This window comes from Grampus griseus (assembly GCF_964374135.1).
Source record: "Grampus griseus genome assembly, chromosome: 1".
Classification (NCBI taxonomy): domain Eukaryota; kingdom Metazoa; phylum Chordata; class Mammalia; order Artiodactyla; family Delphinidae; genus Grampus; species Grampus griseus.
Window position 1 is genome coordinate 96,238,693 of NC_139017.1, and position 23,251 is coordinate 96,261,943.

Genomic DNA, 23,251 nt, shown 5'->3' on the forward strand with positions numbered 1-23,251 from the left:
CGCATTTAAACTCAGTTGGCTCTCAAAAATTTTTGTGACTCCTGCTGATTCTTCACCTCTCCCTTTCATGTTTCCTTTTATCTTTTGAGAAGCACCTTTTTAAAAAGTTACTTCTAAAGGAACAAAGAGCAGTGTTGTTGCAGTACACACTACTCTTCTCATCAGACTATTTCGATTGCTTTGGTTACCTGGTAATTTACATTCACTCCCTTCAGGTAGCATTCGGACCCCACAAAACATCTTCCCCAGCAGGCTTATTGCTTTTTCATTCCTATGGAGTCTTGTGCTGAGACAACTTCAGACACAGGCCTTCCATCCAGTCACAGCTCCTCACTCAGTAACACTCTGCTGTGATTCTTACATCCATCGCAAGATGGTTTGATGGTTGAGACTGCCAACTTTCTACAGAAATAATAAGAAAGGTTTAGAGGAGTTGGCCTTTTAAGTCTCTATAAGAATTGGTCGGGGGCTTCCCTGGTGGTGCAGTGGTTGAGAATCTGCCTGCTAATGCAGGGGACACGGGTTCGAGCCCTGATCCGGGAAGATCCCACATGCCACGGAGCAACTAAGCCCGTGAGCCACAGCTACTGAGCCTGCACGTCTGGAGCCTGTGCTCCGCAACAAGAGAGGCTGCGACAGTGAGAGGCCCACGCACCGCGATGAAGAGTGGCCCCTGCTCGCCGCAACTAGAGAAAGCCCTCGCACAGAAACAGGGACCCAACGCAGCCAAAAATTAAATAAATAAATAAATTTATAAAAAAAAAAAAAAAGAATTGGTCAATTAAAAGCAACTATAAAAAACACCTTCCAAACAAAAGCTTTTCTTCATACTGTGAAAGGCATTATGGTGTATCTTATAAAATCTGCTTCACCAAAAAAAGGCAATCTGTCCAACCCTGTATAAGTAGCTGTAGGTATACATTCTCATGGATGCTTCTTTTTTCTCACTTGGCTCATTTTTAAGCAGAAAAAAATAACTGTACTTTAACTGAGGCTACTAAATACTGATAAAAATGATGATGAACCGGCAGTGTGATAGAAAGTCCACTCAGCTGAGATGCTCATGATTCCTGAGAAACCTAGGAGTACTTGGTGCAGAATGTTTTGTTTAGCGAATAATCGTATTTTGGAGTCAGATCCTTGGATTCAAATTCATCTCTTAATAAAAATGAAAGTTTTGGAAGTTACTTTAACTTTTCTCTGAGACTCAGTTGCCACATCTGTAAAACGGAAATAATTCAAGTGGATTGTTCACAGGATCGTTGCTAGGAATAAATAAATCATTTACATAATGTATTTAGCACTACACCTAGTACATATTTGTTCTCAATAATACAAGTTGTTAATGTGTATCTATTCTACAAGGATCTATTGTGCTGTTTATACATCCTAGTCTTTTTTGAGTATCCCAAACTGAGTATTCCTGCACTCAAGGACTGTGCAATTTAATATAAGAGATAACCTCACAGTCAAGTCATTTAAACTAGCAGAACCTATAGTGACGAGCCTAGGAAGCCATACTTTCTTTCTGTAATTTCCTCTTTTGACCAGTTGATATTTGATTCAAGGTGATTCTGTCAGTTCATGACATTGGAGATTTGGAATTGATTTTAAGAGATACAAATTAGTCTCTGAAAATTGCCTGAATCGAGGACAAGCATATCCAAGAATTATGGAAATCGTGGTCAAGTATTTCCAAAGCAAATCAGAGAAATTTGATATGCCAGGAAAGAAAGACTGAGAATAGAGTGGCCTTGCTTTCTGGTAGTTTTCCAATTTCTGATTCCATTTCTTTGTGAAAGCAAGCTGCACTTTCTGCTTATCGGTTACATTTAAAAATCTATATCTTAATAATTAATTTTCCTTTTGGCTTAAGTTTGTATGATTTGAGTTCTATTGCTTAAAACCAAAGTGCTTTAACTAAGACCTAGGATTTGATAGGAGAAAGTGAACTGATATTTAAAGATCTGGAAACAAAGTCACATCTGATGAAGGATTTGTTGTCAGTTATAGCAACAAGAGGAGCAATAAAAAGAAAAGACTGAAAGCCGACTGAAAACTGAGCAGGAGTGGTGCATACCCAGGGTCCAAACCTAATTGTGTTGAATGTGTTACTGCTTCCTCAGCAGACTTTTATTCTCAGGCATTCCTCTATGAAAATCTGAGCCCAGGGTACCTTTAAGAAAGTCACTGTAGGACTTCTAACAATAGTAATTGTTAAAACCCATGGATACTATAATTTGCAAATAATATTTAGTATTACTTTGCTAATGATAGAAACACCTGACCCAATATTGTGTGTCCTAGCAATGCCTAGAATAGTGTTCTAATTTATTTTTTGCATGAAATACAGTAGTGAATACATATTAATTACTTAATAAGATACATACTTTGCATAATTAATAAATACTGTTTCAATGAAATGTTTGATTCAATATATGGCAGTAGTTAATAATAATGATATACACTAATTAACCAAATTAAAATATGTAAATTATCTTCTGGTATTCTGTAGTTGTCAGTTCACGTCATGGATTTGAGACTAATTTTTGTTAATTAAAAAATAATAAACCTAAATAAACTATAGGTTATTTTGAGATTTAGCAAGGAAATTTCTTCAGTAATAAAGCCAATTTTATATAAACATATCTTTTATTCTGACTCATGTGTTGTTTGAGTATCAGAAGTACTCACTCCTCATACTGCAACTTCATTTCTGGTAAGCACTGGCTCCACAGGAACAGAAATCCCAATTTAGTTCTCTAGACATGAGTTGAATGAGAACCCCCAAATTTGTACCTGGAACCTTAAAAATTAGGAAAATATGTCAAAACCTTTACCATGTAACAATTTCTTTCCCAAAAAAGGATTTTGTCCTTTTAGAAGTACTTGGGGATGTATTTACTACCTTAAAAATACATATTCTATTTCTTTTAAAATGCTTGCTCAGGGTTTTGCATCAGATTAAGATGGAAGGACAAGAACTGTATTTACACTCCCACCAGAAAAAACTTAACGAAGTAGACATAATATATCAAACAACAGTTTGCAGATATTAGATATTAGGCAGTGCAGGGAAATGATCATGAGACAGGGGAACAATTAATGTAGTCCTGTGATTGCCGGAGAGAGTTTCCAGGCCACAGATCAGGGAGGAGGAGGAGAGCCCAGGATTTTCCCTGAGTTGAGGTTATAAAGTTGGGAGTCTAGGAGCAGAGTACTGGTAAGAAAAGAGCGGGAGAGAGAGAGAGAGAGAGGGAGAGAGAAAGTGAATGATAAGCAAGTAGTTGCATATCCATATAACCTAAGGTTCCTCAGCAATAATAAACTATAAATGCAGCAACACAGGTGAATCTCAGTTACGAGAAGTGGAAGTCACACCTCCCCAAAAAGGCTATATTCTTTATGATTTTATTTATATATCTATTTCTAGAATATGAAAAATGATATATAGTGAAATAATATATAGGACATCAGCCCTTGCCTAAGCATGGGAGAGAGAAGTGGCAAGGGGAAGAAGTGATGCATAAAGGGCATGAGAAAACTTTGAGCTCGTGAATTTGTTCATTATCTTGATTATGGTGATGGTTTCGTGGGTAATAAACTCACCAAATTATATATTTAAAATATGTGCAGTATATGGTAGGTATTTATGTATATGCAATACATTGTATATGTGCAGTCAAATTTATCAATTTTACCTAATAAAACTGAAAAATGATTTTAAAAAGCACAAAAAGCCTTTTAAAATATGAGTATTTTAGCATTTTAAAATTTTCGAGTAAAGAAAATCAATCTAGGCCAATTTACATGAAAACACCTATACACAGTCTTGAATGTCCTTAGATGGAATGAAAATGAGTTATGTCATTAATTATATATCAATATTGTTTCAGGATAATAATTATCTCTAGGCCTAAATTATCATAATGTTCATCACTTAAATCTGTGTTCCTTGCTTCTTTATTCATTTTTCTATAAAATACATTATTTTTAACTAAAAACTGATCCAAATAGCTGATTGGATAAAGGCAAAAATATATTTTATTAATATGCCACCTACTGATGAGATTATCCACTTATATATTAGCTATTATAGGCAAAATCTTCCTTTGTCTTTTTTTAATCAGACAAATTTAAATAAGTTACTTAATTTTATGAATATTGATGAATGGAGAAAAAAACATGGTCCATCTCCTTATCATTTCCCATTAAAAAACTTTTGTAGGAACTACATAGCACTCAGCTTGATACTGTGAACAGGGCCATCACCATGGGGGATAGTTCTGTTTCAGATCTTTAATTGATAAAGTGTCCTGAATCCATACAGTGGAATACTACTCAGCCATAAAAACTATTGACATATACAATAACATGGATAAGTCTCAAAGACATTGTGTTAAGTAAGTCAGTCTCAGTAGATACCATACAGTATGATTCCATTTATATGGCATTCAAAGAAAGGCTGGGTACCAGACGTTGAGGGAGGTAGGATGAGGGAGGGTCTGACTACAAAGGGTCAGCAGGTGGGAAATCTTTGGGATGTTGGAATTGTTCTGTATCTTATTTGTGTTTTCAGAAAGCTTTCTTTTAAAGTTCTCATGTTCTCCTTTAATTTATTTTTGGGTGGCAGTGTGCCAACTAAAATCTCAACTTCTTAGCCTTGGTGTCCTTGAAGCTATGGATAGCCATGTAACATAGTTATGGTTAATGATGTAGAAATATGGTACCAGGTGGGAGGCGTAGAAAACTATTCTCACATAATAAAATATTAACTAGACTAATCTTGTGTGCACCTTTTTGCCCATCACTTTTCCCCATTACTCTTGCCTTCAATGCAGATGACATGAATGAAGGTGTGGCAGCCATCTGTGACCAAGGGTTATACACTATAAAAAAAAAAAAGAAGAAGATAAATAAAGTTCTACTGTTATCAATCAATGAGTTTGAAAAAATGCTGACTTTTTATTGCTCAATTTATGATTTAAGATAATCATTTTTCAAGTTAATAAACTGTACTTAGTTAACAAACAACCTTGCCTTCATATTGGTAGCATGAAAATTCTAGTGATCTGTTATAAAAAAGTTTCCCCTTGAATTTCTCTGCAACTTTTCATAGTGATCATTAAATCTACTGTGACATTTTATCAACATGTTCAGAGTTTGCCTTTTGTGGATAATACAAACGTTGCACTCTATCAACCTGTCAATGTATTTGGCTTTCGGAGCTCTTACTCAAAGAGATTCATTCCATGTTATCTTGAGGTGGTAGCAGCTTGTAAAAGGTTATCTGTGGGGAAAGATTTTTCTCCTAATGCTAATCTCTTACAATGAAGTAGTTATCAAAAAGATGGAGTAAAAGGAAAACTCATAGTCGATAAATAACAAAATGTGAAATATGATGTAAATACACATACACATATAATATGTGTATAGTCTATATCTATAGCTGTATCATACAGATAAATGTGGGACACTGTATAGAGGATGGAGGTATTCCCTACAGACATTAAGAAATCTAAGACTTCCTGTTCTTATATTTGGGACAGTACTATGATTTCAAATAACTAATAAAAATACAATGAAGCATTTGCTAGTGTAAAAGATAGCTCAATCTCTTCAACAAGGAGTGAAATAAATCTTGTTAAATAAAATTGTCTAAAGAGTGCTACGTAGCTACTTCTGCACACTGTTGAAAGCAATAAGAATCTCGATGGTAGTTATCGGCTGGGGTCACCCCAATGTATATCTATGACATCAAACCCACTTTCTTGGGGAAAAATAAGCATTTTACTAAATAGGTACTTTAACATAGAATGGAAAATGAATTTCAACCACCTCACCACCAGTCTATTGGTAGTGGCTGCCTGAAGCATTGCAGTGAGAAGAAAGCTGAAGTAAAAATTGGATTCAACATGAAAGAACAAGATTCTTGATTACCAGTGTCTGCACTGGTTCGCAGGTGAATTGAAGTCTCAAGTACCGTGCACATCCCAGCCCTGGACTGGATTTTAAAAGATAAAGGGATTCATATACAAATATCTGATTCCTCCTTAAGGAACTGATCAAAATTCTCAATTAAAGGAGTTATTTTTCGTATGAATTTCTTTTCTTTTAGGTTCTCTTTATGCTTTTTTGTGTGTAACCCCTGTCACCATTTTCCTATGTAGACTTGCACTGGAATAAAATATTCTGGCATAAGATACCTTACTACTTCTGGCAGACAATTTTTGTTCTCAGCTTCTGTATTTGCTGCTTCTTATAATAGAATTTTTTTTCCCATATTTTTGTCTTCCTAGTATCTGATCTCCTTTCCTGTGCAGTATGAATTTCCCACTTCCTATGCTGTGTGAACTCCCTAGGCTGTGTGTACAAGTCTTGGTCTTTATGGGAGATGGAGCCTGTTTCCCATTTTAGAAGGCTAAATGACTAGATGCTCATTACGCCAGACTCTTGTAGCATGGGTATATATAATTGACCTAGGCTCAGACAATCAAGTACTATAGGCATTCAGACAGGAGCTGGTGACTGATAGAAGTGGATATAAAGATTGTGATAGAAGCAGATATGGAGATTGTGATAGTGGCAGCAGTATAAATAGTATGTTTCCAAAAGCAGCTATGTCAGTAGTTCCAGGGGCAGCATCCAGTGTCCAGTGCAGGTCTTCAGGGCAGTGGTGGCTGTCATGCATGCTGTAGCACCTAGCGACCAGGGGCAGCAGCAGTGGTGTCTTTACTAGACCTGCTCTGTGATAGGATTCAGGCTAGGGTTCTTGCTACTGCCTAGCTTCCTTTGCTTCTGCACAAGTTTATTTCTCCAGCCTTACCAAAAATTCTGTGGAAAATCCAATATATTTTCAATAAGTACTTTTTCTGTGTAAATGAATCAGAATAGGTTTCTCTTGGTTGCAGCTAAGATCACTGACTAACAGATTTGTGAGAGCCTTTATGAGTGATAAAACTAGGTAAGTTTTGCGGTACGCGGGCCTCTCACTGTTGCGGCCTCTCCCGTTGCGGAGCACAGGCTCCGGACGCGCAGGCTCAGCGGCCATGGCTCACGCGCCCAGCCGCTCCGCGGCATGTGGGATCCTCCCGGATCGGGGCACGAACCCGCGTCCCCTGCATCGGCAGGCGGACTCTCAACCACTGCGCCACCAGGGTAGCCAAAACTAGGTAAGTTTTGCTTCTCCCCACTTTGCTCTGTAGATGCTAGCTAGCTTTGTCACTTGATAAACCTCAAAAAGGGTTTTTCTGTCTCCCTGTTGAAATTTGCTCCTTTATATAAGCTCTCTATATAGGTTATATGCTGTGGTTTCTGCTGCACTGAAGCAATGGGGCTGATAAATTTTGTACCTTTTGACAAAAGGAGTAGCTTCACTTAAGTCGGAGCCAAAAGTAGGAAATTCATCTTCAGAAACATGGATACCATAACTATTTTGTCATCGTTTCTAATGATGACAACAATATATTCCAAATTCAACCAATTCTCACATCTCCACTCCAACATTGTCACCATCATTTCTCCACAGATGACTCAAGAGCTAAATAACTGGTCCCCGGTTTGTCTCCTGCCCATCCTACCCATCTCCCACATGCACAGGTTATCTTCCAGATAAAACTTTTAATGGCATCTCAGCATGACTTAGAGAAAACAATCCAGAATCTTCACCATGGTTTACAAAGATCTACATTCTTTTGCTTTTGGCTACATCTCTGACTTCATTTCCTATTGCTTTCCATCTTGCCACACTGGCCTTTTTGCTGTTCCTTTACCAAGCCAGCAGTGCTCCTATTTCAGGGCCTTTGCACTTGCTGTTCTCTCTGACTTGAGGATTCCTTTCCCAGAGACTCACATAACTCATCCACTCACTTAGTTCGGATCTCTGTTACAACACCATCTCCACAGAAAGGACTTTACTTGCTATTCTTTCTAAACGACCACACTTGTCACTCTTTGACCCCTATTCTACTTTATTTTCTCCTCATAATTCTTATTACTATCTGACATTATACAATTTTGTTGTTTTTTTTTTTGTTCTACTCCCCACCCCCATTAAAGTGAGCTTCATGGGAGGCAGAGATTCTAACATACTTTTTTTCATGGCTATATGACAAGTGCCTGGTAGAGTGCCTGACACACAGTATTAAATAGAGGGATGAACCAGAACAGTTCAGAGCTGGGTGTTGGGTAAGTGTAGAAAAGTGTTGCGTAGACTCTGACTTCCTTCCTACTATTGCAGCAATTTGTTTCATTGGAGCTGGACTCAAACATAAAATCTCTGAGAGAAGTGTCAGCCTAGCACCTAACAAACTCTAAAATGTCTGTGTATGAGTCTGACTACATAAATTAATTGGTGACAAAACCACTTAATAAACATAATATATTTAAATAATGATCAAATGATTAAATAAGTGAGTGATCAAATATAACTGGACAGTCAACTTGGAATCCTTGCAAACATTAGGAAATGCCTCGGGTGGCCTCATTCCTAAATTCTATATTTTTTTCCAGAAGTTTTTATTTCATATTTGTACCACTGACTTAATAAATTTTCTTGAGCCTTTATGTTAAATTGGAGCAGCATGCACAATTTAAATTATCTGTTAAGTTATAGTTATTATTTGGTTGGTATTTGTGGCTTTTACAGAAATTCAGCTAAGCAATTCTTTTGTCATCATTTACCCTGAGCGTCCAGGTAAATGTTATTTACTCCATTCCGAGAATGTGGTGTTATCTGGTGCTTGCTTCAAGTGAATTAAATTCAGAGCACAGTGCTAGGGAATGTGGAGATTCTCTAAATAAAATGGCATATTTCCTGTCTCCAAAGAGTCTGACAGTTCTAAAACTAGTACAAATTGGGAATCTTTCTGGGTATGACACTTGGTCTGTTTCCAGCTGAGTCAGTCTTCGTCTTAGTTTCCCCAACTAAAAAATAAAGCTAATAATATCACTGACAGGAAAAAATAGTGGAGAACAGCGAGGTAAAGTTTAGAGTTTGAACTTACTAGTAAGGTACAAGTTAGGTCAATACATTCTAGAATGTTTCAGTTGTGTGAAACAACAAAAAAAATCAGATTCTCTTCTAATATCTGTTAGCGTTAGATGACCTATTAGAGCTGGAATTCTAACAATTCTAACAAAACAACAAATCTAGTGTTTTCAAACTTTAAAAAATTGGAATTATTTTGCAATGAAATCTTAAGCTGAGCCATAAGTGCTTAAAGTTGTTCAAAGTAGAACCATATAGGTGTACACTGCTTAATTAGAATTTGACGTCTCTGAGACCAACCTCCTGGGAAGCTGTCACACAGATACAACAGTCTGACAGTTTTATGGTCACCTGCACTAATTCAGATACAGTCTTCCCTTTGGCACCATTAGACAGAGATTACCTATTTCCAGGACAGCAATATAAGCTGTCCCAGCACAAAGAGATAAGAGGAGGGAATCGAGCCGCCTTAGATATAAGTGCTTGACTCTTCATCTCAGCAATTTCCTCTCGATATTTTGAACTTATCACCAGCCTTCCTTAATTCATGGTGTCTCATCCTTTAATCTGTGCTGCCTCCTGAAAAATTAGGAACCTAACTCTTGTCCCAGATATGATTTTCTGTCCCCACATTGTGTGTGTGTGCATGAACACACACACGCACACGCACACACACAATCTGATCCCATTCAAGTTGGTGGTCACAACCCAAAGCTGACTCGCTCCTATCTGTTTTACAAGGACAGTGTTGGCAGAGAACTTGCAGATCTTGTTCTCCATTGTATCTCAAACACCTATCACAGTGCCTGTATTCATATATGCCTGCAGTTATTTATTCACCACTTAGTTAAACACTTGCAAGCTTTCTCTACATCCGACACTGTCCTTAACACATAGAAACAGTGTTGAGAGAATTTGCTCCTGCCTTCCTGGATCTTGCCATCCTATGTATGGTTGGTAATCTATAAATAATTTTTCAATTAATGAAAACAGTTTCCTTCTGGCAAATAAAGAAGCAGTCATGATTGGACAATAAACAAACAAAGAAACAAACAAGTTTTTAGAGCAGGTTTAGGTTCACAGCCAAATCGAGCAGAAAGTAGGAGAGTTCCCATGTACGCCCTGCTCCTCCAACCCCACAGCTTCACCCACTAGCAACATCTGGCACTAGAGTGGTACAGGTGTTAACAATTGATGAGTCTGCATGGCCACATAATTACCACCCCAAGTCCACAGCCTACATCAGGGTTCACTCCTAATGTTGTACATTCTATGGGTGTGGACAAATGCCTAATGACATGTATCTGCCATTTTCGTATCTTACAGCATAATTTCACTGCTCTCAGAATCTGGCTAGACTTTTAAAATTCTATTTTAGGATTTACAGAAATTAGATTGAGTAGCATCTCCCTTCAGATTTTTTGATCAAAAGTTCTGGCTTAGATGATATTTGATTTTCTGAGGAACCAGCCCATTCTGGCTGAAACATGTGTTCAGATCAGGTGATCTCACAAACATGTAAAGGATCTGGCTTCTCATCCTCTCATAGCAAAGTAGTTTCTAGAGAAGTTTCCCAAATGAGGCAGTATATGGAATGACAGAAAAAAAGTCTCTGCCTTTATCATCACTAGGCATGGACATCACTTTGATAGTCTTTTGTTTAACCTTTTTTTTTTCTTCTGGAAAAGGAGCTTCAGTTGGCTGATTTCATTTTCAGAAACCCACACAATCTAGAGAGACTTCTTTATAAATTAGGAATTGTCTGGCATGGACTCCTCTCCAGTCATGACCCAGACATTAGGCAGAACGGGATTGCCACTCAGACTTGCCTTTGCACTTGACCGCTCACAGGTGGGCTCTAGACTCAGAGCTTAGAGAGTCTCAGACGTCAGAAAACAGGATCAGCTGAGCACCAAGTGGTTCCCGAGGCATCAAACACAATTTGAAAGTCATATTTCTAATTCCCTCATTTTCAGAGAATGAAACAGAGAGTCACAGGGTGAAGTTACCTACTTGCTTCAGATCAAATAGCTGAGTAGAGGCAAAGGTTATGCTAGAACAGAGGGATGTGGAACACTTATTCCAAAATTATTTCTACTGCTCTATATTAGTGATGTATTTTCTGATGTACTGACTTTCATCAGTCAAAACCAACTAATCATAAACCAAGATTGAATAGAATTGCATAAAGATGATATTCCTGATTTAGTAAAACATTTTGTAGTGAGATGAATCAAAATTTTCCCATTGAGGAAACAGGTCTCTGAAAGCAGACATGATATTTGTGTACCTGGGAATATTTCCTTGTCTTAGAAATGCTCAAGGCTTTTTTTTTTTTTTTGATGACACTACTCTTTCCTTTCTGAATTCCATGCATGGGGCACCAGCAGCCATTTAGAGGGCCTTGGATTTCTTTAAGCTATTATTTTCCTCATCATTTAAGCTTAAGTATAAAACTGACTAACACAACTCTGCAACTACTGAAATCAGAAGGGAAGAATGTCTTAAGCAGGTGAAATCCCCAGGAATCTCAGGCAAGTCAGATAAAATTATTCCATTGGAAGCTGGCCCTGGTATGAGAATAGCCACCAACACCCCAGGGAGAATTGCATGGCATCTTTAGTGAGAAGACGCGATAAAACATTAGTTTCTTCCTTCAAAAAAATTATCACATTTAACTCCTTTGAGAAGAGTGCAAGAGTTCACCACTACTTCCATCTGATTATAGAAGTCTAGATTTTTTTTTGAAATATACAGAAGCTGACAAGTTCATTGAGCCAAGGGCTATAGCATCCCTCAGGGTTTCACTTGAGTACTCATAACAGGTGGCTGTCTAGACTGTTTTTGAATACTCCAAGGACAAAATTCCAGTTTTAATTATGAAAATCATTTATATAATATATTAATATGCTTGCACATGATTTTCCTACTTTACATAGCAATAGTGAGGATGAAATGAGATAATACATGCAAAATGTTAAACACAGAGGCTGGAATATTGTAGGGTTTAATACAATTTATTTTCATTTCCTTTTCTGTCACCAAATATAAACAAAATATAAATTCCATACACCTGAAACTAACATAACATTGTAAATCAACTTTACTTCAATAAAAGTTTTTAAGCTAACTGCAAATGCATTTTTTTTCTAATACACTATAAGCCCTTAGAGCAGACACCATCCTATTTCTGTACTCTCCCTGTCTAGTTCTGTGCATTGCTGAAGAGTAGGAAATGAAGGAAGAAGGGTGGGGAGGAAGGAAGGAAGGAAAGAAGGAAGGAAAATAAACAGGAAGGGAGAGGGTAGGAGATAGGAATAATCAAACAGGCTTATATTTCTCCAGTAATTCCCTACCACTTTCAGGATAGAAAGACATGCAACTCCTTAGCTTGGTTTACGAGACAGTTCTGGCTTGGCCCTGGCAGCCTCTGTAACCTCTATAAATACAGTTCATGTTCAGCTTCAGTCAAGCCCAGTTAGTAGCATTTCCTCAGATACACGCTACAATCACAGCCCCCAACTTTTGCATATGCTACACTTCTAACTTGAACGTGTCCTCTCTTGATTTCTGTCCCCTTAGAGCCTAGCTAACTTCTCCTCACCTTTTAAGCCTCAGCTAATGCATTTCATATAATCACAGTAAGTAAATTCTTTTCATCCTTTTCCTTTCTATTGCCTCCCATTTCAAAAAGACACTTTGTCATTTTTTCTTTTTCAAATATTCATACATGATAGCATATTTGCTTTCTCAGAACGTACTCCAAATATTTTTTTGCTTCCCATTCTGTCCATTTTATGTGTACCAAATCCACATATAAATTTCTTTATCCATAACATGTGCAATCCTCTTCCCGCCTAAATATCACTTGTTCCCACCTATTCTTTCCCTGCTATGCACTCAGGAACCAGTGCTACACCTTAAGTAGGTGACCTCTCTTGGACTCTGGGACTCTGGAATATTCTGTAGGAGAGTTTGGTATTTTTTTTACACCAGTCCTACTTTAAAACATTAAACTTTTTGTTTTATGGAATTGGAGGTTTATGTGCAATTGTCAGAAACAGTACCGAGAGACACCTCATACCCTTCACCTAGTTTCCTCCAAATGTAACGTCTTTGAAAGCTCCAGTACAACATCACAACCAGGATTTTACTATCAATATAGTCAGTATACAGAACAGTTCCATCACCACAAGGATTCCCCAAGTTGCCTTTAATATTACAAGCACCTCCATTTCCCCAACACTATCTTTGAGAGGTGGCAACCACTAATCTGTTCTTCATTTCTATAATTTTGTCATTTCAAGAATGTCATAGAAATGAGATCATACAGTATGTGACTTATTAGTATTGGTTTTGTTCACCCAGCCTAATTCCCTGAAGAGTCATCCAGGTTGTTTTATGTATCAATAGTTCATTCCTTTATGTCACTGGCTAGTATTCCATGATATGGGTATACTACAGTTTGTTTATCCGGTCACCCATTGAAGGACATCTAGGGTATAGTTTTTGGAATTGTAAGTTTGGTTCATGTTTGTTTAGTACCCATTTCTTCAACAAGGACATAAGGACCATGAGGACAGAGGTTATTACTCCATTATTTATACCTAAAGGTACACTTAGCAGTATCACATTGCTTGGCACACAGTACGTACTTAATACATATTTTTGAATAAATAAGAGGCAGAATCTTGTCTTCAATTTATGTCCAACTGAGGATAGTTATACACAAAAAACTAGGTATTCTGAGTAGTTTATGATCCCCCTTTTCTACCACATAAGGTTGTATCTTGCAAATATATCAAAGATTGGAAGGAAGCAATCCAGTCACCCAGTTCCACCATTCCTTGGGCCTGGTGAGCACAGTTGCACCATGTCTCCTCTGGGTCTCTTTGCTCTAACTGCAGCTGACAACCTCTGAGAGCTCTACCCCTTCAGCCCCATCTCCCTGAAGCCCCTCAAGGCTTTCAGTTATTTACTGAGCACCTCCTTTGTGCCAGGCACTGTGTTTAGAGCTTGAGGAAAAGCAGTAAACAAGATGAAAAGACAGAGTCTTAGCTTTTATGCACTCCATATTTTATTAATGAAGACAGACAATAAATATGAAAAACAGAAATTAACAAGATTTCAGATAGTGATAAATACTGTGAAAAAAATAAGACAAAGTGACATGGTAAAAATATGCTGGTGGACTGGGGCAGGATGGAGCTGCACTTAACCAATGGCTTAGAGATGGTCTTTCCAAGGAGGTAAGATTTGAACTGAGGTATGAATCCATAAAGGAACCAAGCATATGAAGGTCCAGGAAGAAAGGACATTTCAGTCAGAGCAAATAACTAGTGAAAAGATAGGAAAAAAGTAGGTATGTTTGGGGAGCAGATGGAAGGCCATTTTGATAATAAACAATGAAGTTGAGGAAGCAGGCAGAGACCAGATCATTCAAGACCATTCAGTACTTGCTGGACATTGGGAATTTATTCTGAGGATGAGGAGAAGCCACAGGAGGGGGTTAAAACAAGAGAGTGACATAATTAGATTTTTATTTTAAAAGATCACTCTGGCCATGATGTGGAGAATAGTTTAAAGGGAAGCAAGAACAGAAGGAAACCAGTTATAACGCTGTCTTCATAGTCTAGGCAAAAGGTGATGGTAACGTGGTAAAGAGGAAAGAATAGAAGAGGTTTATTATAGTTTGGAGGTCACGCTGGTGTTCCTAGACCCCCTCATTCCTCCTCCTGTCATTACCACCCTCTCTCCTATAAGGGCACCACTATACTGACTTTTAACAGCATAGATAGTTAAGTGTTTTTTGTTTTGTTTTGTAATCTACATACTCTTTTGTGTCTTTTCACTCTCATTTTTCCTATTGTTGCATACAGTTGTAGTTTAATTTTCACTGCTGCATATTATTCCATTATGTGAACCTAACAAAGTTAATTTAGTATTTTCCTGTCAATGAACATGTGAGTAATTTCCCACATTTGGGAATATTACTAGCAGTGCTACTATGAGCATTCTAGTGTGTGATATTTGGAGACATGGAGTAGAATTGCTAAGTTATGAGACATGCATATGTTTGGCTTTAGAGGATAGTACCAGTTTTCCAAAGTAATTACACAGATTTACACTCCCATTAGCACTTATTGACAATTCCTTTACTTGGTATTTTATGTATTTTCCTTTGAACCACTTTGGTGGGTGTAAGAGGCATCAATTTCTATTTTATTTGATATATTTATTTTGTATGCTCATTTTCCAAATCTCTTCTTAAATCTTTGACTTGCACTCTCTTTTCATTTCTTTTATGTTCAGATACCACATTCCAAAGTCAAATACCTTTCCTTTAGTTGATAATGCTGCCAAGTGAAAGAGAGCACTTGCTTTCACACTTACACCTTCATATGCCTTATCATTGAAATACAAAAATATTTAATTTTCAGCAATCTCACATTGTCTGACAGTAACCATAGACCCTAATCATTATTTTGCAGATTGATGAGAGGAATTTCATCAATAGATGGTTTCAAAGTCTCTTGTATCTTCAATTGTTATTTTATTTAAATAATTTTCATCCTCCATTCTCTTTGTGATCCTTTTTTTCCCTTGGACCAAACTTTACTTGTTTCTCCCTCAGTGGTGTTTGTTTCCCCTTTTGCCATCCATTTTCACCTAGTTTAGGATCCCAAAGAAACACTTAGGTATTTATTCCACTTTGATAAGAAGTTATATTTTATATATGAACTTAATTTCCCAGAAATTTTAAAAGTTATTTTACTTAGAAAAAGGTTATGGAAAGACATTATTTTTTTCCTAGAAGCTACTTTTTTAAAAAATTTATTATTTTTTTATTGAGGTATGGTTGAGTTACAATACTATATGTTTCAGGTGTACAACATAATAATTCACAATTTTTAAAGATTATACTCTATTTATAGTTATTATAAAACATTGGCTATATTCCTTATGCTATACAATATATTCTTGTAGCTTATTTATTTTATACATAGCGGTTTGTACCTCTTAATATCCTATCCCTTATCTTGCCCCTACCCCTTGCCCTCTCCTCACTGGTAACCACTAGCTTTTTCTCTATATCTGTGTTTGTTTCTTGCTTTGTTATATTCACTAGCTTGTTTTATTTATTAGATTCCATATATAAGTGATAACATACAGTATTTGTCTTTCTGTCTGGCTTATTTCAGTAAGCATAATATCCTCTAAGTCCATGACAGTTATTTTTAAATGGTTTGAAAAACAGAAGTCTTCAATACCCAAAGAAACTCAAGACTATTTTCATACATATGGTAGAATTATGACCAGCATTTTCCTAAAGCAGCTTAAGAATTAAACCAGTCCTTATACACAGTGGCCAATCAAAGTGATTAATGTTTCTGAGACTGCTAATCACGGCACTATGTCAAAAGGCCAATTAGTTCAGCTGACAGTTATGCTATTGGACCTGCAGCTGTACTTGTGGGAATAGCCATTTACTCAGCAAATAAAGAGCAATAAGAATTTCCTCGTAAACCAATTTAACTCCCATGTATATGTGTCTATATAAAAACATGTTTCATGTGATATTGCTAGCAGTTAATGAGGTATTGAGGTGCTGTCTCCCGGGTCCCTTTAAGCTACATGATTCTATGTTCTGTTTCTATAGAATTATAAACCATGTAGCAGGAAGCTCACATTAAGCTACTACCTTTGTGCTGCCTGATGCTGGGATTCAGGCATAGTTAGATAAGTTGTAGAATAGATCTGCCAGAGTTTCTTAGTGACTGAGAAGCTTTCTGGAAAAGAATATAAACTGTGTTCATTGCTGAACTTCAAGCATATCTGATCATGCCTGATGAATTGATGAGTTGGCTTCAAAGAAGCCTAACTGTGAGTAAGAGATTAAAAACTATATATAGAGAGTTGATTCCAAAGAAGAAGAAAGCAGGCAAATGGCTTAGATCCAGTAACAAAGATTTTAGTCATCAGAGGAGGAGGGACTCAGTACAAGTCTTGGTTGATGCATGATTTCATTCTAGGCTTAGCTTCAAGGACCTATAAATTAAAATAGAAAGACTTCTTTGGCTAAATGCTGTAAGACTTCGTGACACAGGCAACATTAATTTCCACCATTGTAGTAAAAATTTGTTAAAAAATATTCAGAGGGAAGTAAGACTGCTCCCACATCCTTTCATGGACCACACAGACCTTTGTTGTAACTAAGGGCTCAGAGTGGACACTCAGAGGTCTTGTGAACCCAGGAAAGCAGGAGGAAAGACTCTCACCACCACTGTAGCTGTGTGGTGGTCATCCGCCTCTGCATTCTTGAGAATGGCGACTTTTGCGTCAGTGGAGCATTACATAGAGCATACAGCGTCAACAGAGCAGCATGGATGCTGTATGTTAGGTCTTCTTCCTGACAATTTGTAAGACACTTCCTGGGGAATCTCCGACTTATTTGTGGCCAGGTGTGTTGAGTTGGAAGTATGGAAGGATGTGATGCAATGCTAGGAGAAGAAATTTCGCAAAGGTTGGATTTTCCTATATTGAGTAGGTCAAGGCCAGAGCGAGGATAATTTACAATAGGATAACATTTTTAAAACTTTCTCTAAAATTGAGATTTTCCCCTGGAAAACTCTAACCACCCATCCATATAGGCACCCATTTATACATTTTAAACATATTCAGTGACTGCCTTTATTTCTCCCCCTCTGAAACCAGAAATGGAAAACATCATTTGTCAGTTTGGTTGGGCTTATTATAAAATTTCTGTCACTTTTCAGTTCTTTATCTTGTCTTAATCTTAGTTTCTTTATTCTTTCTTAGTTCCCTATCTCTCTTTGATTAAGTTTTGAAAATTATTCTTAGAGCCATGAAGTAGCTATATCAATAAAATTATATCAATAAAAATGGACATATTTTTGTTGTAAAAATTGTTGGTTATTAATTGCTCACCGTCCTTTCCTCCTGGTTCTAGCTAACTGAGAAACAGAATTGAGGGGATAAATAAGGAACACAATTAAGTATTGATACCGATTTTATTGATAGAGTGGGATTGAGAACCCAGTCTGGATCTGAGGCCAGGATGGTACTTCCTATGGCCCCTCCTGAATGGAGTCTCCTCGGTCCCACGGAAGTATTCACTCATTCACAGGCAGAGACGCTGGGTTAGAGAGAACAGAGGGCAGGCTGGGCTCACCAGGACACTTTTCAATTTGGTGACCACAAGGGTGGGAGTGCAAGGTGGTCAGGCCCTCAGCACTTGAGAATTGGTGGTGATTACTTAGCAATGCAGCAGTATTTCAACAAAGTGACACTGCCTCACAGTAAGTGTGGCTCACAGATGTTAAGCTCCCCTAGATCTCACCAATCAGATATTTTACCTCTGCTCCTATGTGTGAAATATGCGACGTGCCATGCTCTCTCCAAGGAGAAAAGGAGAAGGAAGTCAGGGAATGAGTTCTCTTCCCCAATACTCCCAAACTTTGTGCTTATTTAACTGTGTGTGTTTAATAACCAAGCCTATGGTCGTCCAGGGTTGTGACTATACCTCTTCAGAGGAGGAATTAGCAGAGTATTAGAGGTGCCCCATGGCCCACCACTGCCCCTCTGGGCCTCCTTCTGGGTCAGTAGTGAACAGTTCAGCTTTTGAACTCAGAAAGTTCTGACAAAGCTTAGAATAAGCCATTGATTGATGTAACTCACAGGGTACAATGTACTCATGGCCAAAAACTCATTCCCTGTTCAAGTTCTAACCTCAAATTATGCCCCACTACATTGTCAAATGCTTCTTATTAGAAACTATACAAAAAGTCCATATAAAAGCAAAAGTAGCGCCAATAATAGAGTTTAACTTCAAACTATATCACACACTTGCACAACATGAAATTCTTCTCAGTATTGTATTCCTAGAGAGAAATGAAAGATCAGAAGCAAAATCTGATTCAAGTTAATGAAACTTCCAGGAAATCAAAAGTCCAAAATCTTGCCTCTTCAATGTTTTTCTTCCTATTTTCAGCAAGAAGGATTTCAATCACATGCAATCAGGGTCCTTTTAGGAGCAGGCTGGCCTTTTCCTATGGGAATAGGTGTAGCCTCTCCAACAACTTCAAAATTTAATGACTCCAATTTTAATTCACACTCACGTGTGATGTGTTATCAGACAAAGAATCCAGGGTCTATAGGACATGTAAGATGATTTCAGCTGCAGCCTTCACTCATACAATTTGAAAGAGAAAAAATAATTTCAATCCTCCCACAGCAGTTATCCCCATACATAATATCATGTCACAGTGCAACTGTCAGCACTGAACCATAGCAGAAAAAAAAAAAAAATAGAGTAGATTTGATTTGTCTTGCCAGATTGCCTGATAGTCTAGGCCAGTTTATTTTGAGTCCTTACACCATGAACTTAAATTCAGTTATGAGAATGCTTCCATTAAGAAGTTAATGATGACACTGTTTCTCACATTTCATATGTTCCTACATTTTCCAAAAATTACAAATTTGCTGTGATAGCCTCTTCAGCCTCCAGGCCTTATTTGAAGCTCTCATCTTTCACTTTATGTTCATTTCACAACTTTTCACTTCCATATCTCCCTTGAGTCGTACTCTTCCAGCATGATTCTGGCATGTGGATGCTGAGGAATGAGCATGCCGCCTGGGGATACAACCTCCCCTCCTCCTTGAGAGCTGGGTACCCTACATTTTAAAAGAGCCAACACTCCAGAGTTCATTGCATCACATTCTCCACAATGTCAATCTTCTGCTCTGTGTTTGGATTTCTTCAACCTCAGAAATATCGAAAGGCATTTTTAGCAGTGTGTCATTTTCTGTTGCAGCCTCTTCTTTTGGAATTCCTTGGGCCTAAGAATCCTGTGTCTTAGTGGGATCTTTCCCTCACCTTCATATTTGCCTCAGCTGGAGATTTTCCTTCAGTATATTATTGACTGAAAGTTGCCATTGATTTTTCCAATGTTTGTGCCCTTTGTGGATTAACAGAGGATAAATATATCTTTCCTGTGTGCACTTTGTCCAATTCTGCATTCCCAGAGTGTTAGAGTTGGTAGAAGTTGAATCCCTTATGTTTCTTCCTAGCATCCCAAACACTGCTTCCTGCTGTCTCTTTTTCCCACAGGTTTCCATTTGCCTTCAGGGTTCTATTTCTCTCTGTTGTTCCCCTGCTCTTTCAGTGAGAACCAGCTGAGCTTTTAAAATTTTACTCACTTCTTAAATGACTGTCTTTCCTTCTCTAAAGCAACAACCATAATATTAATTATAGCAACCTAACCTTTATTGAGTACTTATGGGGGCCCAGATCCTACGCCAAGAGTTTAAAGGTAGGCATGTTTATTTCCTAGTTACCAAGGACTATTTTAAGGATTCAGGAGGTGAAGATATCTCCTGAAGTTTACAAAATTAGGGTTAAACTAAAAGAGAGAGAGAAAGCGAGAGAGAGAAGAGAGATGAATTACCTATTATCCACATTTAAATAGGATACATCTATCCGTAAAAAAGTTCCTCACCTCACCAGCCAGTTAAATCACTTATCCTCCAATAGAGAAGAGCAAATGAAGGGTTAGAGATAGTATCAGAAAATATGTACTGCCGTGCTGGAGAAAGGCAATGCTTTCTTGTGGTCAAGGGTCCAAAGTCCCTAACTGAGTTGCTGTAGAGACTAAGTGATTTCATATAAGTTACTCTCATTAATAAAATCAGTAAGTGCTGCTCCTTTCTCAAGAGTGTTACAAAATCTTCTTCCTTCTACAGAGTTAAGGAAAAAGGGAATAATTGTGTTCTCCAATAATGTCCAGTTCAGGACCCTCACAATCACAGTGGAAGAACTTGTTGATTCATTCATGTCATATTTCTCTCTGTCTTACAGCATGGGAGAAGAGCATGCCTATTAATACAGAACTTGTGGTGATTATGCCACTTGTATGGTTTATAATAATGGTGTTTGATCATTTACTCACAGTGTTATATATAAACTTTAAGGATTTTTTTCCTAAGAAATAGCTTGGGTGGTTTTTTAAAAGTATAAATACAAAGCATGTCATTGCAAATATTTTATACAATACTTATACAGGGAAAAGTAAATGAAAATCACTGGTTACTCCACTTCCAAGAGACATTACTGTTAACATTGTCATGGGAACCTTTCAGGGATTTTTCTGTTCATGTGAACACACATACCTTAAAATTATAAAGTGGGGCATCCATTATACTAGTGCCCACTAATGTGTTAGAATGTATTTTTTCCCTTAATAATATATCATTGGTGGAGGGGCGTCAAGATGGCAGACTAGGAAGATCCTGAGCTCAACTCAGGGAGCCCACAAACACATCAAAGCTACAACTACATATATGGCAACTCTCACTGAGAATTACCTGAAGACTAGCAGAACAGCTCTTCTACAACCAAGGCTATGAGGAAAGAACCACACAGAGTCTGGTAGGATGGAAGGAGAATTAATCTAGTTGGGACCCACACCCCTAAGCGGGGACCCAGAAGAGAAGGGGGATTTCACAGGCTTGGGGATCCTCCCTAAGAAGTGAGAGAGATACGAGCCCCATATTAGGCATCCCAGCTATGGGGTCTGGCACTGGGAAGATAAGCCCCCGTGACTAGTTTGAAAACTAGTGGGCTTACCTGAGGGCTGTAAGAAACGGAGCCTCCACTCTTGAAGAGCACAAGCATGGACTAGCTTTTTCCCAGTCCCGGTGCAGAGGCAGCAGATTGAAAGCTGCCTGATGCTCCAGCTGGCCTGCCAAAACCTCCCCAATACACCCTCCAAAGCCACATCAGCTTCCTGCTCGTCCATCTTGCTCCGACACTGCTCCCTGCTAAGGTGGAGACCACCATCGTTTGCCCCAAGGAAAAGTGAAGCCAGCTCAGGAGAGCTGCTCCAGCACCTTGGGCCCCACACATGCCCCCAACCAAAGAGAGACTGCCATGGCTGCCAGGAGAAGCCCAACTCCTTCAGGGCCCCTTGGGCCCCAGCCTTACCCCATGAGAGCAAGGCAACAGCCACTGATCCTGGGAGAAGCCCCAGAATTCACAGGGCTTTGGCTCTTGTCCCTCCAGCTTGCCAGGCTTACCTCTCACCAAGGCAGCAGCCACCAGTGCATCCCAGGAGAAGAAACAGCCCATGCTCACTTCAGATTCAGCTCTCCCACAAAAGCCATGGGGCACAGGCAGACTGCATAGGGACACTCCCAAACAAGGACTCCTGACCATCCTAACACGGCCAAAGTCCACCATGGCAATTGGTAACAAAGGCATGACTACTTAATTGTGCACTTAGTGTAGATATTTGCAAATAAGTCCCAAGTTTACACCCATATATGCCTTATGTCCGATAACTGATGTAATCTTTCTTTGAAACCACCCTCCTGCCACCCTCTCCAACAATGCTGGCGAGTAGGGAAAATATAATTTAGTTTAATCCAGTAACTTACATCGATCCAATAACTTAAACTTTTTTTTTAGATAATAGTCTTACTCAAGCAAATTCTCCATCTTCCAGATTCTCTGTCCTTGTCCTGATATGTCCAAAATGGTCTCAAGTTGTGAGATGTAAAGGGCTACATAACCCATGGTGATTGAGAGGATGGGAGGGACAGGTCTGCACACAGGTCCCTGTATGCCCTGCTGGCATACTGTGCTAATGTCTGTGATTGGGGAATTTGTTGCATCTTCTTTGGTTTGATCAGGACCCAGAGATCCTCCGCTCTTGACTCAAAGTTTCATTCACTTACAAGCGCTAAAAGGTCCTATGTGTGGCTGCAGGGTTCTGTACTTGGTTGTGCTCGGCTATAGTACATTTAATCCCGGCCAGACCTCTATGGAACCTCTGGGAGGTACCGTAGCTGGATGCCCAACTACTTCTACATCTCCACATCAACTTCACTCTGAGGACATGTGGTACCTTCCAGGTCTTTTTCATGGCACATAAGAGTTAAGTGCCTTAGGAGTTTTATCTAAGACTCTTATTCTGCCTAAAGACTCCAGAAGGAGAGCGGGAGGGATGCTCTCTGTAGCTGTGTTCTCTTCAAGGTAGACTTATTTAGATAGTTCTTGATCCAGGGCTCAGTGCCAGCTGATACATCTCTCCATCTTACTTTTAATGTTTCCTGTTTAGTGTGGCAGACACCTATGTATACATGTCAGGTATAATACAAACCTTATATTCCCAGCTTGTGTCAAAAATATTTTTCATAGTCATTGGTAACTTTCCATTTAAAAATTGACCTAGCTTAGCGAGG